General features: G+C 43.6%; 1 protein-coding gene across 6 annotated transcripts in view; it reads right to left on the bottom strand.

The window, feature by feature from the left end:
- The window catches only part of LOC106571753 (pre-B-cell leukemia transcription factor 3), a 114,956-nt gene that overhangs the window by 45,662 nt on the left and 50,174 nt on the right, over window positions 1-19,120 (bottom strand). The window lies entirely within an intron of this gene.

Below are 19,120 nucleotides of genomic sequence, written 5' to 3'. Positions count from 1 at the left end.
AGTAAGGATAGACTATGGTGTGGTTACAGTAAGGATAGACTATGGTGTGGTTACAGTAAGGATAGACTATGGTGTGGTTACAGTAAGGATAGACTATGGTGTGGTTACAGTAAGGATAACTATGGTGTGGTTACAGTAAGGATAGACCATGGTGTGGTTACAGTAAGGATAGACCATGGTGTGGTTACAGTAAGGACAGACTATGGTGTGGTTACAGTAAGGATAGACTATGGTGTGGTTACAGTAAGGATAGACTATGGTGTGGTTACAGTAAGGATAGACTATGGTGTGGTTACAGTAAGGATAGACTATGGTGTGGTTACAGTAAGGACAGACTATGGTGTGGTTACAGTAAGGACAGACTATGGTGTGGTTACAGTAAGGATAGACTATGGTGTGGTTACAGTAAGGATAGACTATGGTGTGGTTACAGTAAGAATAACTATGGTGTGGTTACAGTAAGGATAGACCATGGTGTGGTTACAGTAAGGATAACTATGGTGTGGTTACAGTAAGGATAGACCATGGTGTGGTTACAGTAAGGACAGACTATGGTGTGGTTACAGTAAGGATAGACCATGGTGTGGTTACAGTAAGGATAGACCATGGTGTGGTTACAGTAAGGATAGACTATGGTGTGGTTACAGTAAGGACAGACTATGGTGTGGTTACAGTAAGGATGGACCATGGTGTGGTTACAGTAAGGATAGACCATGGTGTGGTTACAGTAAGGATGGACCATGGTGTGGTTACAGTAAGGATAGACCATGGTGTGGTTACAGTAAGGATGGACTATGGTGTGGTTACAGTAAGGATAACTATGGTGTGGTTACAGTAAGGATGGACTATGGTGTGGTTACAGTAAGGATAGACCATGGTGTGGTTACAGTAAGGATAGACCATGGTGTGGTTACAGTAAGGATAACTATGGTGTGGTTACAGTAAGGATAGACCATGGTGTGGTTACAGTAAGGATAGACTATGGTGTGGTTACAGTAAGGATAGACCATGGTGTGGTTACAGTAAGGATAGACCATGGTGTGGTTACAGTAAGGATAGACTATGGTGTGGTTACAGTAAGGATAGACCATGGTGTGGTTACAGTAAGGATAGACTATGGTGTGGTTACAGTAAGGACAGACTATGGTGTGGTTACAGTAAGGATGGACCATGGTGTGGTTACAGTAAGGATAGACCATGGTGTGGTTACAGTAAGGATGGACCATGGTGTGGTTACAGTAAGGATAGACCATGGTGTGGTTACAGTAAGGATGGACTATGGTGTGGTTACAGTAAGGATAACTATGGTGTGGTTACAGTAAGGATGGACTATGGTGTGGTTACAGTAAGGATAGACCATGGTGTGGTTACAGTAAGGATAGACCATGGTGTGGTTACAGTAAGGATAACTATGGTGTGGTTACAGTAAGGATAGACCATGGTGTGGTTACAGTAAGGATAGACTATGGTGTGGTTACAGTAAGGATAGACCATGGTGTGGTTACAGTAAGGATAGACCATGGTGTGGTTACAGTAAGGATAGACTATGGTGTGGTTACAGTAAGGATAGACCATGGTGTGGTTACAGTAAGGATAACTATGGTGTGGTTACAGTAAGGATGGACCATGGTGTGGTTACAGTAAGGATAGACCATGGTGTGGTTACAGTAAGGATGGACCATGGTGTGGTTACAGTAAGGATGGACCATGGTGTGGTTACAGTAAGGATAGACCATGGTGTGGTTACAGTAAGGATAGACCATGGTGTGGTTACAGTAAGGATAGACTATGGTGTGGTTACAGTAAGGATAACTATGGTGTGGTTACAGTAAGGATAGACTATGGTGTGGTTACAGTAAGGATAGACTATGGTGTGGTTACAGTAAGGATAGACTATGGTGTGGTTACAGTAAGGATAGACTATGGTGTGGTTACAGTAAGGATAGACTATGGTGTGGTTACAGTAAGAATAACTATAGTGTGGTTACAGTAAGGATAGACCATGGTGTGGTTACAGTAAGGATAGACTATGGTGTGGTTACAGTAAGAATAGACCATGGTGTGGTTACAGTAAGGATAGACTGTGGTGTGGTTACAGTAAGAATAGACCATGGTGTGGTTACAGTAAGGATAACTATAGTGTGGTTACAGTAAGGATGGACCATGGTGTGGTTACAGTAAGGATAACTATAGTGTGGTTACAGTAAGGATGGACCATGGTGTGGTTACAGTAAGGATAACTATAGTGTGGTTACAGTAAGGATAGACCATGGTGTGGTTACAGTAAGGATAACTATGGTGTGGTTACAGTAAGGATAGACTATGGTGTGGTTACAGTAAGGATGGACCATGGTGTGGTTACAGTAAGGATGGACCATGGTGTGGTTACAGTAAGGATAGACCATGGTGTGGTTACAGTAAGGATAACTATGGTGTGGTTACAGTAAGGATGGACCATGGTGTGGTTACAGTAAGGATGGACTATGGTGTGATTACAGGAAGGACAGACTATGGTGTGGTTACAGTAAGGATAGACCATGGTGTGGTTACAGTAAGGATAGACTATGGTGTGGTTACAGTAAGGATAGACCATGGTGTGGTTACAGTAAGGATAGACTATGGTGTGGTTACAGTAAGGATAACTATGGTGTGGTTACAGTAAGGATAGACCATGGTGTGGTTACAGTAAGGATAGACTATGGTGTGGTTACAGTAAGGATAGACTATGGTGTGGTTACAGTAAGGATGGACTATGGTGTGGTTACAGTAAGGATGGACCATGGTGTGGTTACAGTAAGGATGGACCATGGTGTGGTTACAGTAAGGATAGACCATGGTGTGGTTACAGTAAGGATAGACCATGGTGTGGTTACAGTAAGAATAGACCATGGTGTGGTTACAGTAAGGATGGACCATGGTGTGGTTACAGTAAGAATAGACCATGGTGTGGTTACAGTAAGGATAGACCATGGTGTGGTTACAGTAAGGATAACTATGGTGTGGTTACAGTAAGGATAGACCATGGTGTGGTTACAGTAAGGATAGACCATGGTGTGGTTACAGTAAGGATAGACTATGGTGTGGTTACAGTAAGAATAGACCATGGTGTGGTTACAGTAAGGATAACTATAGTGTGGTTACAGTAAGGATGGACCATGGTGTGGTTACAGTAAGGATAAACTATGGTGTGGTTACAGTAAGAATAGACCATGGTGTGGTTACAGTAAGGATAACTATAGTGTGGTTACAGTAAGGATAGACTATGGTGTGGTTACAGTAAGGATAACTATGGTGTGGTTACAGTAAGGATAGACTATGGTGTGGTTACAGTAAGGATGGACCATGGTGTGGTTACAGTAAGGATAAACTATGGTGTGGTTACAGTAAGAATAGACCATGGTGTGGTTACAGTAAGGATAACTATAGTGTGGTTACAGTAAGGATAGACTATGGTGTGGTTACAGTAAGGATAACTATGGTGTGGTTACAGTAAGGATGGACCATGGTGTGGTTACAGTAAGGATGGACTATGGTGTGGTTACAGTAAGAATAGACCATGGTGTGGTTACAGTAAGGATAACTATAGTGTGGTTACAGTAAGGATAGACTATGGTGTGGTTACAGTAAGGATAACTATGGTGTGGTTACAGTAAGGATGGACCATGGTGTGGTTACAGTAAGGATGGACTATGGTGTGGTTACAGTAAGGATGGACTATGGTGTGGTTACAGTAAGGATGGACTATGGTGTGGTTACAGTAAGGATGGACTATGGTGTGGTTACAGTAAGGATGGACTATGGTGTGATTACAGGAAGGACAGACTATGGTGTGGTTACAGTAAGGACAGACTATGGTGTGATTACAGGAAGGACAGACTATGGTGTGGTTACAGTAAGGACAGACTATGGTGTGGTTACAGTAAGGACAGACTATGGTGTGGTTACAGTAAGGATGGACCATGGTGTGGTTACAGTAAGGATGGACTATGGTGTGATTACAGGAAGGACAGACTATGGTGTGGTTACAGTAAGGATAACTATGGTGTGATTACAGTAAGGATAGACCATGGTGTGGTTACAGTAAGGATAGACCATGGTGTGGTTACAGTAAGGACAGACTATGGTGTGGTCGCCCTGTTGCACCCGGAGTCATGAACTCATACTGTATAATCTAGGCCCCTTTCTCAAATACAGACCTCAAGGCCAGAGGTACTACTGGTTTCATCCTCCCCTCTGATCAGTAGTACTACTGGTTTCATCCTCCTCTCTGATCAGTAGTACCCCTGGTTTCATCCTCCCCTCTGATCAGTAGTACTACTGGTTTCATCCTCCCCTCTGATCAGTAGTACTACTGGTTTCATCTGTCCCCTCTGATCAGTAGTACTACTGGTTTCATCTGTCCCCTCTGATCAGTAGTACTACTGGTTTCATCCTCCTCTCTGATCAGTAGTACTACTGGTTTCATCTGTCCCCTCTGATCAGTAGTACTACTGGTTTCATTCTCCCCTCTGATCAGTAGTACTACTGGTTTCATCCTCCTCTCTGATCAGTAGTACTACTGGTTTCATCCTCCCCTCTGATCAGTAGTACTACTGGTTTCATCTGTCCCCTCTGATCAGTAGTACTACTGGTTTCATCCTCCTGTCTGATCAGTAGTACTACTGGTTTCATCCTCCTCTCTGATCAGTAATACTACTGGTTTCATCCTCCTCTCTGAACAGTAGTACTACTGGTTTCATCCTCCTCTCTGATCAGTAGTACTACTGGTTTCATCCTCCTCTCTGATCAGTAGTACTACTGGTTTCATCCTCCCCTCTGATCAGTAGTACTACTGGTTTCATCTGTCCCCTCTGATCAGTAGTACTACTGGTTTCATTCTCCCCTCTGATCAGTAGTACTACTGGTTTCATCCTCCCCTCTGATCAGTAGTACTACTGGTTTCATCCTCCCCTCTGATCAGTAGTACTACTGGTTTCATCCTCCTCTCTGATCAGTAGTACTACTAGTTTCATCCTCCTCTCTGATCAGTAGTACTACTGGTTTCATCCTCCTCTCTGATCAGTAGTTCTACTGGTTTCATCTGTCCCCTCTGATCAGTAGTACTACTGGTTTCATCCTCCTCTCTGATCAGTAGTACTACTGGTTTCATCCTCCTCTCTGATCAGTAGTACTACTGGTTTCATCCTCCCCTCTGATCAGTAGTTCTACTGGTTTCATCCTCCCCACTGATCAGTAGTACTACTGGTTTCATCCTCCCCTCTGATCAGTAGTACTACTGGTTTCATCCTCCTCTCTGATCAGTAGTACTACTGGTTTCATCCTCCCCTCTGATCAGTAGTACTACTGGTTTCATCTGTCCCCTCTGATCAGTAGTACTACTGGTTTCATCCTCCCCACTGATCAGTAGTACTACTGGTTTCATCCTCCCCACTGATCAGTAGTACTACTGGTTTCATCTGTCCCCTCTGATCAGTAGTACTACTGGTTTCATCCTCCTCTCTGATCAGTAGTACTACTGGTTTCATCCTCCCCTCTGATCAGTAGTACTACTGGTTTCATCTGTCCCCTCTGATCAGTAGTACTACTGGTTTCATCCTCCTCTCTGATCAGTAGTACTACTGGTTTCATCCTCCCCTCTGATCAGTAGTACTACTGGTTTCATCCTCCTCTCTGATCAGTAGTACTACTGGTTTCATCCTCCTCTCTGATCAGTAGTACTACTGGTTTCATCCTCCCCTCTGATCAGTAGTTCTACTGGTTTCATCCTCCCCACTGATCAGTAGTACTACTGGTTTCATCCTCCCCTCTGATCAGTAGTACTACTGGTTTCATCCTCCTCTCTGATCAGTAGTACTACTGGTTTCATCCTCCCCTCTGATCAGTAGTACTACTGGTTTCATCTGTCCCCTCTGATCAGTAGTACTACTGGTTTCATCCTCCCCACTGATCAGTAGTACTACTGGTTTCATCCTCCCCACTGATCAGTAGTACTACTGGTTTCATCTGTCCCCTCTGATCAGTAGTACTACTGGTTTCATCCTCCTCTCTGATCAGTAGTACTACTGGTTTCATCCTCCCCTCTGATCAGTAGTACTACTGGTTTCATCTGTCCCCTCTGATCAGTAGTACTACTGGTTTCATCCTCCTCTCTGATCAGTAGTACTACTAGTTTCATCCTCCCCTCTGATCAGTAGTACTACTGGTTTCATCCTCCCCACTGATCAGTAGTACTACTGGTTTCATCCTCCCCACTGATGAGTAGTACAACTGGTTTCATCTGTCCCCAATGATCAGTAGTACTACTGGTTTCATCCTCCCCACTGATCAGTAGTACTACTGGTTTCATCTGTCCCCTCTGATCAGTAGTACTACTGGTTTCATCCTCCTCTCTGATCAGTAGTACTACTGGTTTCATCCTCCCCTCTGATCAGTAGTACTACTGGTTTCATCTGTCCCCTCTGATCAGTAGTACTACTGGTTTCATCCTCCTCTCTGATCAGTAGTACTACTAGTTTCATCCTCCCCTCTGATCAGTAGTACTACTGGTTTCATCCTCCCCACTGATCAGTAGTACTACTGGTTTCATCCTCCCCACTGATGAGTAGTACAACTGGTTTCATCTGTCCCCAATGATCAGTAGTACTACTGGTTTCATCCTCCCCACTGATCAGTAGTACAACTGGTTTCATCTGTCCCCAATGATCAGTAGTACTACTGGTTTCATCTGTCAGTGGGAGAGCCCTGACAAATGATCCTGTCCCAGGGCTCTCCCACTCTGTGGTGCTGCATGGGGGATCCTGTCCCAGTGCTCTCCCACTCTGTGGTGCTGCATGGGGGATCCTGTCCCAGGGCTCTCCCACTCTGTGGTGCTGCATGGGGGATCCTGTCCCAGGGCTCTCCCACTCTGTGGTGCTGCATGGGGGATCCTGTCCCAGGGCTCTCCCACTACGGGGGATCAGCTCCAGTCACTGAATTAACCAGTGATAGAAGCAGGGCAGTGAGAAAGAAGAGTGAAATGTGCAGTTTCACATGTTAAGTGTCCTTTTCACCTCATGTATCACCTGATCGGTTTTGTTCCTCAAGCAAGGCGATGAGGCCAATGACCTCACGGATTCCCACATGTGAAAAGATGGTGTTACCATGTCGCAGTAGCAATGTTTCCACTAGTGGAATTACCATGTCTAACAAAATCCCAAATGCGGGACGAGGGGAACAATTGTGAGGAACATTGGCAAAACAGTAGACAGAATATATTTTTGGAGGGCAGGTTAATGGATCACTTTCTAACGGCGACATAGTTCTGCTGTATGAAGGTCACTGCTTGTTAAAAGGGAAATCCATAGTTGCTACATACATTTTTGGACTTATAAATGAATGATATGAACCCATTGATTCTTGAAGAATGAGCTTAGAACAACTGTCGTAGCCCACTAGAACCTAAAATATAAGCTTGTTTTACTCCAATGTTTGTAAACAAAGCAAATATCAACAAACACTATATAGCCTAAAAACATCAACAATACTTGTGATATCATGGATAGTCAGTCCTTGTATCCATAGCCTAGTCTTTGAATTTGAAAGTGGTTGCATTTCTCCAGCCCCAAAATATTGCAAGGAAATAATTTCGAAATGTGAGAAAAAAAAATGTATGATTTATTTTTTTTCATTGATAAAAACAAAAAAATCACAAGGCAAATAGATAAAACGGCTCCCTCTTTCCTGCAATTTTCCCTGTTTGGTTGCGTTACCCTGGCCTTTGGTTGCGTTACCCTGGCCTTTGGTTGCGTTACCCTGGCCTGTAATTTCAGCAACTTTTTTTTCAGTTGTAAGTTTTGGTACATTCATTCCAGCAACATAGCACACTGCCTCTGAAGCTAAACAGGGTCGGTCCTGGTCATCCCTGGGTGGGGGACCAGATGTATCTGGAAGTGGTGAAAAGTGTGTGTGTGAGACATTGGGAGATGACCTGAGTGGACCATGCTTAATTAGTTGCTCTATGCTACTCATCCATAAGAAGATTTAACTCCCCGTTATTGCCACCCTCGATAATTTACAGCCCTCAACCCAGCTCCTTGCTGTTCCTCCACCCTTTAAAGCCATCAGCCCAGCTCCTTGCTGTTCCTCCACCCTTTAAAGCCATCAGCCCAGCTCCTTGCTGTTCCTCCACCCTTTAAAGCCATCAGCCCAGCTCCTTGCTGTTCCTCCACCCTTTAAAGCCCTCAGCCCAGCTCCTTGCTGTTCCTCCACCCTTTAAAGCCCTCAGCCCAGCTCCTTGATGTTCCTCCACCCTTTAAAGCCCTCAGCCCAGCTCCTTACTGTTCCTCCAGTCTCTACAGCCCATCTCCTTACTGTTCCTCCAGCCTCTCAGGACCAGCTCCTTACTGTTCCTCCAGCCTCTACAGCCCAGCTCCTTACTGTTCCTCCAGCCTCTACAGCCCAGCTCCTTGCTGTTCCTCCAGCCTCTACAGCCCAGCTCCTTGCTGTTCCTCCAACCTCTACAGCCCAGCTCCTTGCTGTTCCTCCAGCCCTCAGCCCAGCTCCTTGCTGTTCCTCCAGCCTCTACAGCCCAGCTCCTTGCTGTTCCTCCAGCCCTCAGCCCAGCTCCTTGCTGTTCCTCCAGCCTCTCCAGCCCATCTCCTTACTGTTCCTCCAGCCTCTACAGCCCAGCTCCTTACTGTTCCTCCAGCCTCTACAGCCCAGCTCCTTGCTGTTCCTCCAGCCTCTACAGCCCAGCTCCTTACTGTTCCTCCAGACTCTACAGCCCAGCTCCTTACTGTTCCTCCAGCCTCTACAGCCCAGCTCCTTGCTGTTCCTCCTGTCTCTACAGCCCAGCTCCTTGCTGTTCCTCCAGCCTCTACAGCCCAGCTCCTTGCTGTTCCTCCAGACTCTACAGCCCATCTCCTTACTGTTCCTCCAGCCTCTACAGCCCAGCTCCTTGCTGTTCCTGCAGCCTCTACAGCCCATCTCCTTACTGTTCCTCCAGCCTCTACAGCCCAGCTCCTTACTGTTCCTCCAGACTCTACAGCCTAGCTCCTTGCTGTTCCTCCAGCCTCTACAGCCCAGCTCCTTACTGTTCCTCCAGACTCTACAGCCTAGCTCCTTACTGTTCCTCCAGCCTCTACAGCCCAGCTCCTTGCTGTTCCTCCTGTCTCTACAGCCCAGCTCCTTGCTGTTCCTCCAGCCTCTACAGCCCAGCTCCTTGCTGTTCCTCCAGCCCTCAGCCCAGCTCCTTGCTGTTCCTCCAGCCTCTACAGCCCAGCTCCTTGCTGTTCCTCCAGCCCTCAGCCCAGCTCCTTGCTGTTCCTCCAGCCTCTCCAGCCCATCTCCTTACTGTTCCTCCAGCCTCTACAGCCCAGCTCCTTACTGTTCCTCCAGCCTCTACAGCCCAGCTCCTTGCTGTTCCTCCAGCCTCTACAGCCCAGCTCCTTGCTGTTCCTCCAGCCTCTACAGCCCAGCTCCTTGCTGTTCCTCCAGCCTCTACAGCCCAGCTCCTTGCTGTTCCTCCTGTCTCTACAGCCCAGCTCCTTGCTGTTCCTCCAGCCCTCAGCCCAGCTCCTTGCTGTTCCTCCAGCCTCTACAGCCCAGCTCCTTGCTGTTCCTCCAGCCCTCAGCCCAGCTCCTTGCTGTTCCTCCAGCCTCTCCAGCCCATCTCCTTACTGTTCCTCCAGCCTCTACAGCCCAGCTCCTTACTGTTCCTCCAGCCTCTACAGCCCAGCTCCTTGCTGTTCCTCCAGCCTCTACAGCCCAGCTCCTTGCTGTTCCTCCAGCCTCTACAGCCCAGCTCCTTGCTGTTCCTCCAGCCTCTACAGCCCAGCTCCTTGCTGTTCCTCCAGCCTCTACAGCCCCTCTCCTTACTGTTCCTCCAGCCTCTACAGCCCAGCTCCTTGCTGTTCCTCCAGCCTCTACAGCCCAGCTCCTTACTGTTCCTCCAGCCTCTATACTGTATGTGACTATATTCTGTGTTAAAGTATATGGATATGAGTGTGCCAAAAAAACTCATGTTTGATTTGAGTGAAATTGTTTGTGTTTCTGTGGAGGTGTGTATCCATCCACTTTCAAACATCAGCCCAACACAGTACTTCACCTAGCCACTTTTCCTGTTTCTCTACATGAAGATGAAGAAATAAAAAATACATTATATTACTCTCCCAAGAAATCTGCTGTTTCAAGCAGTATACGTTCCCAGATCAATGTAGCATTTAGCAAGCTCAACAGCAGTGGATATATATTTCAATTTAATCTTCCTCAGAGCGGCTAGTTGACCTTCAATAAAATATCATTGCTAAGTGCAGCGTCTACAGCTAACACGACGGCTCCTAGGGAAAAAAGGATCAAAGAGACGATAGCCTAGCGGGTTAAATATAGCACATAATCCGCAAATAACCACCATTTCCTCCCTCTTTAAAAACAGAACGGCAATTCTATCTGAGAGTTCCACTCCAAGGTATCATCTTCCGGAACACTGAAGTGAAATTTCCAGTCTCTTTGTGATGCGGGTGGAATGCTTTGACAACTGAGGAGAAGATTTCCCCAAGTTTTATGGATGGCCCCTGGACTCCTATAACTAACAGTAGAGTACTTATAGTAGGTATGTATAGATTGTGTGTACAGTGCATTCGGAAATTATTCAGACCCCTTGAATTTTTCCACATTTTGTTACGTTATAGCCTTATTCTAAAATGAATAAAATAAATGTTTTTCCCTTCATCAATCTACACACAATAACCCATAATGACAAAGCAAAAATAGTTTTTTAGAATTTTTTTTTTCCAAAAAAATAAAATATATATATTTGCATAAGTGTTCAGACCCTTTGCTATGAGACTCTAAATTGAGCTCAGGTGCATCCTGTTTCCAATAATCATCCTTCAGATGTTTCTACAACTTGATTGGAGTCCACCTGTGGTAAATCCAATTGATTGGACATGATTTGGAAAGACACACACCTGTCTATATAAGGTCTAACAGTTGACAGTGCATGTCAGAGCAAAAACCAAGCCATGAGGTCGAAGGAATTGTCTGTAGAGCTCAGAGACAGGATTGTGTTGAGGCACAGATCTGGGGAAGGGTACCAAAAAATGTCTGCAGCATTGAAGGTCCCCAAGAACACATTGGCCTGCATCATTCTTAAATGGGAGAAGTTTGGAACCACCAAGACTCTTCCTCGAGCTGGCCGCCCGGCCAAACTGAGCAATCGGGGGAGAAGGGCCTTGGTCAGGGAGGTGACCAAGAACCCGATGGCCACTCTGACAGAGCTCCATAGTTCCTCTGTGGAGATGGGAGAACCTTCCAGAAGGACAACCATCTCTGCAGCACTCCAGCAATCAGGTTTTTATGGTAGAGTGTCCAGATGGAAGCCACTCCTCAGGAAAAGGAACCTTCCAACAGGACAACGACCCTAAGCACAGTGTCTGTGTACTTATGTAAATGTGATATTTCCGTGTTTTTTATTTTTTTTATACATTTCATTTTTTGGGAAAAACCTGTTTTTGCTTAGTCATTATGGGGTATTGTGTGTAGATTTATGAGAAAAAGGCTGTAAAGCAACAAAATATGGAAAAAGTCAAGGTGTCTGAATCCTTCCTGAATGCACTGTATATATCTTTCACACTTGACATCTTTCTTGAGGCCTGACCGGGTTTAAATGCCTTTTTCCCCCATTTAATTTATTTGTATTTATTAATCGGATTTATTGACGTTTTTTTCCATTCTTCGTATGTGGTGCGTACTGCGCAGTACGTTGGAGGACTCATTGTAAGCGTCATTGTAATGTTCGTTTTAATGTGTCAATTGATCCGGTAAGGGGATGGTTCGCTAAACTGGAGGTTTGACACGAAAATAAAGTATTCATTCATTTCATTCATTCCTATCGTACTTGTATGCGGTACTGCCAAAAATATATAAACAGTTGAAAATAGAACAACAATGTATGATTTGGTGGTCCTCTGTGGCTCAGGTGGTAGAGCATGACACTAGTAATAGCAAGCTAGTGGACTTGATTCCCACTGAGGCCACCCAATGCGAAAATGTATCCATGTAAATCGCTTCGGATAAAAGTGTCTGCTAAATGACATATATTATATTATTTGAAACTTTTCAAGTACAAATCATGAACTAATAATCAAGTACTTTCCCTGAACAAGAGTGCGGATCTAATGTTACCAACAAGTAACCTTTTCTCCGATGTCGTAATGGGAAAGTGATAACACGGTAGGCATGGAAACGCCGTTGGACATGCAAACACAACACATAGCTGAGGCGGCTGTCGACTGAACCCGGCTCTCTCAAGGGTTGTGGCTTTATAATACTGTCTCTTTGCCTCTCGCTGTGTCTGAGTAATCACATGCAAAAAGCAAATGTTTGAGAGAACATCATCTTGGGATTGTTTAGGGATAACAGATGGACAGTTTTAATACAGATACCCTGCCTGAAGGGGAGGATGTAGTACTCCATATATCATCTACATGTAATACTTGACTTTATACAGTACTACCTGAAGGGGAGGATGTAGTACTCCATATATCATCTACATGTAATACTTGACTTTATACAGTACTACCTGAAGGGGAGGATGTAGTACTCCATATATCATCTACATGTAATACTTGACTTTATACAGTACTACCTGAAGGGGAGGATGTAGTACTCCATATATCATCTACATGTAATACTTGACTTTATACAGTACTACCTGAAGGGGAGGATGTAGTACTCTATATATCATCTACATGTAATACTTGACTTTATACAGTACTACCTGAAGGGGAGGATGTAGTACTCTATATATCATCTACATGTAATACTTGACTTTATACAGTACTACCTGAAGGGGAGGATGTAGTACTCTATATATCATCTACATGTAATACTTGACTTTATACAGTACTACCTGAAGGGGAGGATTTATTATTCCATATATTACCTACATGTAATACTTTGCTTGACTTTATTACATTTATTTTTAAAAGGGCCAGTGCACATTCATTAACATTTCTGTGAAAGTGTCAGTTTTAGCCATCTGGCTCGTTTTCAACTGCAGTCACTGCAGGTTATTAAAACAATGAAAATACAGACAGTCAGACAATGAGCACCTGTAGAGCAACACGTAGCAAGCAGACAAACAGACCAATAACATTTAGCGATGTGACAAATGGACAATGTTTTCATGGAAAAGCAGATGTTTTAGGTTTAGTTCTAGTGAAACAGGTCAGTTCTTGTCTTCATTTTGACAGTTCGTTGCAAGTCTTTCGGTAGTAAATCTGGCTCTTTTTACCTCGAGCGGTTCAACTCGACCATCGACATTGTGATATAGAGGCTCCTTGAGAAGGTACCCCTACCTCATCTCAAGGGAGGGGTTCGGTATGAAATACACTCCCTTCTAGATGTGCTGGGTGGTACCACCTCAAGGCTCACTATAAAAGCAGGTGGCAGCTCACCTTATTTGGCAATGGTCTTGGTAATTGGAGGGTGCCAATATATTTTGCATGATGCTTCCTTGACTAAACCTACTGACTTTACGCAAAATTCAAAAGGCAGTAAGACTCATTTCCGCATACCAAATTCAAAGTTTTTGCTTACCGTTTCATACACATCTGTGCTTTTACAAATAAAAAAAGCAAATGAGGGTTATACCTCCAAACGAGCTTCAACGCCATACAACACTCCTTCCGTGGCCTCCAACTGCTTTTAAATGCTAGTAAAACTAAGAGCATGATCTTCAACCGATTGCTGTCCGCACCCTCCCGCCCGACTAGCATCACTACTCTGGACTAGAGGTCGACCGATTAATTGGGGCTGATTTCAAGTTTTATAACAATCGGTAATCTGCATTTTTGGGCGCCGATTATATTGCAATCCACGAGGAGACTGCGTGGCAGGCTGACTACCTGTTTCACGAGTGCAGCAAGGAGCCATGGTAAGTTGCTAGCTAGCATTAAATGTATCTTATAAAAAACAATCAATCTTAACATAATCCCTAGTTAACTACACATGGTTGATGATATTACTAGTTTAACTAGCTTTCTTCCGGGGGGGGAGACTGTGGGAGGGGTCTCGAATGGTTGAGGGACAGCTATTGGGGAACTGTGGGGGGATCTTGGAGGGTTGAGGGACAGCTATTGGGGAACTGTGGGGGGGATCTTGGAGGGTTGAGGGACAGCTATTGGGGAACTGTGGGGGGGATCTTGGAGGGTTGAGGGACAGCTATTGGGGAACTGTGGGGGGATCTTGGAGGGTTGAGGGAGCAGCTATTGGGGAACTGTGGGGGGGATCTTGGAGGGTTGAGGGACAGCTATTGGGGAACTGTGGGGGGATCTTGGAGGGTTCGGGTTTCACTAGACTGTGATCATGAAAAAGGAAACTATGACATATATGTTATATCACTATCATGCACACGCTCCCTCACACATAAGGATGGCTCTGTTGTATATATCACTATCATGCACACGCACTCTCACACATAAGGATGGCTCTGTTGTATATATCACTATCATGCACACGCTCCCTCACACATAAGGATGGCTCTGTTGTATATATCACTATCATGCACACGCACCCTCACACATAAGGATGGCTCTGTTGTATATATCACTATCATGCACACGCACCCTCACACATAAGGATGGCTCTGTTGTATATATCACTATCATCCACACGCTCCCTCACACATAAGGATGGCTCTGTTGTATATATCACTATCATCCACACGCTCCCTCACACATAAGGATGGCTCTGTTGTATATATCACTATCATCCACACGCTCCCTCACACATAAGGATGGCTCTGTTGTATATATCACTATCATCCACACGCTCCCTCACACATAAGGATGGCTCTGTTGTATATATCACTATCATGCACACGCACCCTCACACATAAGGATGGCTCTGTTGTATATATCACTATCATCCACACGCACCCTCACACATAAGGATGGCTCTGTTGTATATATCACTATCATCCACACGCACCCTCACACATAAGGATGGCTCTGTTGCGGAAAGACTGATACATGTTTGATAGTGTCTTGATGCTGTATTGTTTGTCCTTCATGTTCTAATACTTTAATGTTACCCCTTCCTTGTGTTTTTTGTAATAAATAATAAACTAGCTTGTCCTGTGTTGCATATAATCAATGTGGTGCCTGAAACTGTGTCACTGCTCTAGCGTTCAGTGTAAGCAGAGTCAGGGTATATGCAACAGTTTGGGTCGCCTGGCTTGTTGCAAACTGTGTTAAGACCATTTCTTCCTAACAAAGACAGTAATTAATTTGCCAGAATTTTACAGAATTATGACATAACATTGAAGGTTGTGCAATGTAGCAGCAATAATTAGACTTATGGATGCCACCCGTTAGATAAAATACGTAACGGTTCCATATTTCACTGAAAGAATAAACGTTTGCTTTTTGAAATTATAGTTTCCGGATTTTACCATATTAAGGCTCATATTTCTATGTGTTTATTATATTATAATTAAGTCTATGATTTGATATTTGATAGAGCAGTCTGACCGAGCGGTGGTAGGCAGCAGCACGCTCGTAAGCATTCATTCAAACCGCACTTTCCTCCGTTTGCCAGCAGCTTTTTGCAATGCTTGAAGCACAGCGCTGTTTATGACTTCAAGCCTATCAACTCCTGAGATTAGGCTGGCAATACTATAGTGCCTATAAGAACATCCAAAAGTCAGAGGTCAATGAAATACAAATGCTACAGAGAGAAATAGTCCTATAATAACAACAACCTACAACTTCTTAACTGGGAATATTGAAGACTCACCAGCTTTCAGATGTTCTCATGTTCTGAGCAAGGAACTTAAACGTTTGCTTTTTTACATGGCACATATTGCACTTTTACTTTCTTCTCCAACACTGTGTTTTTGCATTATTTAAACCAAATGTTTCATTATTTATTTGAGACTAAATTGATTTTATTTATGTATTATATTAAGTTAAAATAAAAGTGTTCATTGTTCATTCAGTATTGTTGTAATTGTCATTATTACAAATATATATATATATATATAAAAATCGGCCGATTAATCAGTATGGGCTTTTTTGGGTCCTCCAATAATCGGTATCAGTATTCGCGTTGAAAAATCGTAATCGGTCGACCTCTACTCTGAACGGTTCTGACCTAGAATATGTGGACAACTACAAATACCTAGGTGTTTAGTTAGACTGTAAACTCTCCTTCCAAACTCACATTAAGCATCTCCAATCCAAAATTAAATCTAGAAGTGGCTTCCTATTTCGCAACAAATCCTCCTTCACTCATGCTGCCAAACATACCCATGTAAAACTGACAATTTTTTAAATAAAAAAGCCCCCAAAACTCTACTCAGCAAACTGGATGTGGTCTATCACAGTGCCATCTGTTTTGTCACCAAAGCCCCATATACTCCCCACCACTGCGACCTGTATGCTCTCGTTGGCTGGCCCTCACTACATATCCGTCGCCAAACCCACTGGCTCCAGGTCATCTATAAGTCTTTGCTAGGTAAAGCCCCGCCTTATCTCCGCTCACTGGTCACCATGGCAACACCCACCTGTAGCACGTGCTCCAGCAGGTATATTTCACTGGTCATCCCCAAAGCCAACACTTCCTTTGGCCGCCTTTCCTTCCAGTTCTCTGCTGCCAATGACTGGAACGAATTGCAAAAATCACTGAAGCTGGAGTTTTATATCTCCCTCTCTAACTTTAAGCATCAGCTGTCAGAGCAGCTTACCGATCACTGTACCTATACACAGCCAATCTGTAAATAGCCCATCCAACTACCTCATCCCCATATTGTTATTTATCTTCTTGCTCTTTTGCACCCCAGTATCTCTACTGCACATCATCATCTGCACATCTATCACTCCGGTGTTAATGCTAAATTGTAATTATTTCCCCTCTATGGCCTATTTATTGCCTACCTCCCTACATTTGCACACACTGTACATAGATTTTTCTATTGTGTTATTGACTGTACATTTGTTTATGTGTAACCCTGTGTTGTTGTTTGTGTCACACTGCTTTGCTTTATCTTGGCCAGGTCGCAGTTGTAAATGAGAACTTGTTCTCAACTGGCCTACCTGGTTAAATATATAATTTTTTTTAATAAAAAATATATATGTTTTGTATTCGTAGCTACGGCCATCGTAACAAGAAATAGATGACAATGGTTGGTCATGTCAAGTTGTTGTATTTTTCCCCAACTGCTATAACTGTTTGGTGGTGCAGTGTGCTAAAACAGCTCATAGTTTAATGGTTGTGAGTTCTAATCTCACATTAAGCTGATATTCAGCTCCTTCAGAAAGTATTAATACACCTTGGCTTATTTCACAGTTTGTTGTGTTAGAGCCTGAATTCAAAATGGATTATATATTGTATATCTGTGTGTGTATATATATATATATATATATATATATATATATATATATATATATATACAGAGATATATATATAGATAGATCTATCTATCTATCTATCTATCTAACTCTGTATATATATTTTTAAATCCTTTACTTACAATATTCATCCTGTGCTCACACAATACGAATTCTGAAAAGTAAAAGTATACCGGTGAGAGGGGTCACCCTGGTAGTAGTTGGAGGTTTTTATACAGTACCCAAGATCAATCTGTGCGTTAATTTTACCATTGGAAAAAGAGCTACTGCGTCAATACTCCAATGCAGGTTGGATTGAACTGAGCCCCTAATCTTAATATTCGAGGTGATGATAGCACTTTTCTTCCCACACAATAAATGTGAATCCACATTTTAAATATTCTTTTTGCACCTCATGAGGGATTCAAACTTACACCGCAAGTGGTAACAGATGTCAGGAACTCAAGGCTTTACCATGGTCAGCTAACTGTCCAGAGCCATGTTAGTCCGCCAAGCACATTATTTTATATGACAACGTGCCAGTGGACTTCTGGTAAATTTGCTTTAGTGACAAAGTGTTGGGATCAGGTTGGCTATAACTACTCCCAAAATGAATATTTAGGAGCAATTCCTCCCACACACTTCTCACCTGAATGATTTTTTTTTTTTTGTTAAGGGGTTGGGCAAAGACTGAAATTGGAGTTGAGAGTTACCCTTTAATGATTAAACATTTTTTATATCGGTTTTCCGTTAAAACGATAAGAAATGTAGATAAAATTCCACGTGAAATCCTATTCCATGGTATCACCACTAGGGGGCGATGAAGTTCTATCAGAGTCATACAGTTGGCAGCATCTGGAATGTGCTTCAGTCAGGTGACATTTTGTTCCTTGCATTAGCGACTCACAGCGTAAAATAAACCTAGCCAAGTGATCACAGTTCTTCTCCCTACATTCTCTTTTCCCTCCGTTATGTGTCTCAGTCAGTTTGGATCTGACCACTCCCTCTACAAACCCAAGCTCCCATTAGGTCTACAGAAACAAAACTGTAGACGAGCTACATTTCTACCAAGTCACAAATCAAACACAGGGCAAAAGAAACCACCAAATGTGGTTATCTGCTGATTTTAAAAGGGGATGAATTTTTGCTTTCTAATACTGTGTCTCAACTCTCATTTATGAAGGCTAATAACAACCTGTTGAAAAGAGAGTAAACGGTGCACAGTGATATTGATGAGGAAGACACACTTGTTTCAGTAGTGCGAGTCGCAGCTCAAATGGCACATGCAGTCCTTTCATTTAGCAAATGACCTCAACTCACAATGGCTGCATATCAACTGCAATGATTTCTGTAATCAGTGTACCCCCCCCCCCCCCGCCCCCCCCTCCCAGTTAACAGTTAACCACGATGCACACAGAGAACTTTATATCCGTGGCAGATAACTAGAAAGATGCATATCCCCTCTTACTAACGTTACAGTGTTGTTGCGTTAGGTAGACCTGTTTGTTGATATTTTTTCCCTTTACGATGATGATGATGATGATGATGATCGTGACCTGTTCGTGGTAGTTGTGACCTGTTAGTGGTAGTTGTTAGTGGTAGTCGTGACCTGTTAGTGGTAGTTGTGACCTGTTAGTGGTAGTTGTGACCTGGTAGTGGTAGTTGTGACCTGTTAGTGGTAGTTGTGACCTGTTAGTGGTAGTTGTTAGTGGTAGTTGTGACCTGTTAGTGGTAGTTGTGACCTGTTAGTG

The sequence above is a fragment of the Salmo salar genome, chromosome 01, assembly GCF_965601325.2.
Source record: "Salmo salar chromosome 01, fSalSal1, whole genome shotgun sequence".
Lineage (NCBI taxonomy): Eukaryota > Metazoa > Chordata > Actinopteri > Salmoniformes > Salmonidae > Salmo > Salmo salar.
The sequence above is the reverse complement of the archived record's forward strand: the minus strand, read 5'-3'. Positions and strand labels throughout refer to the sequence as shown.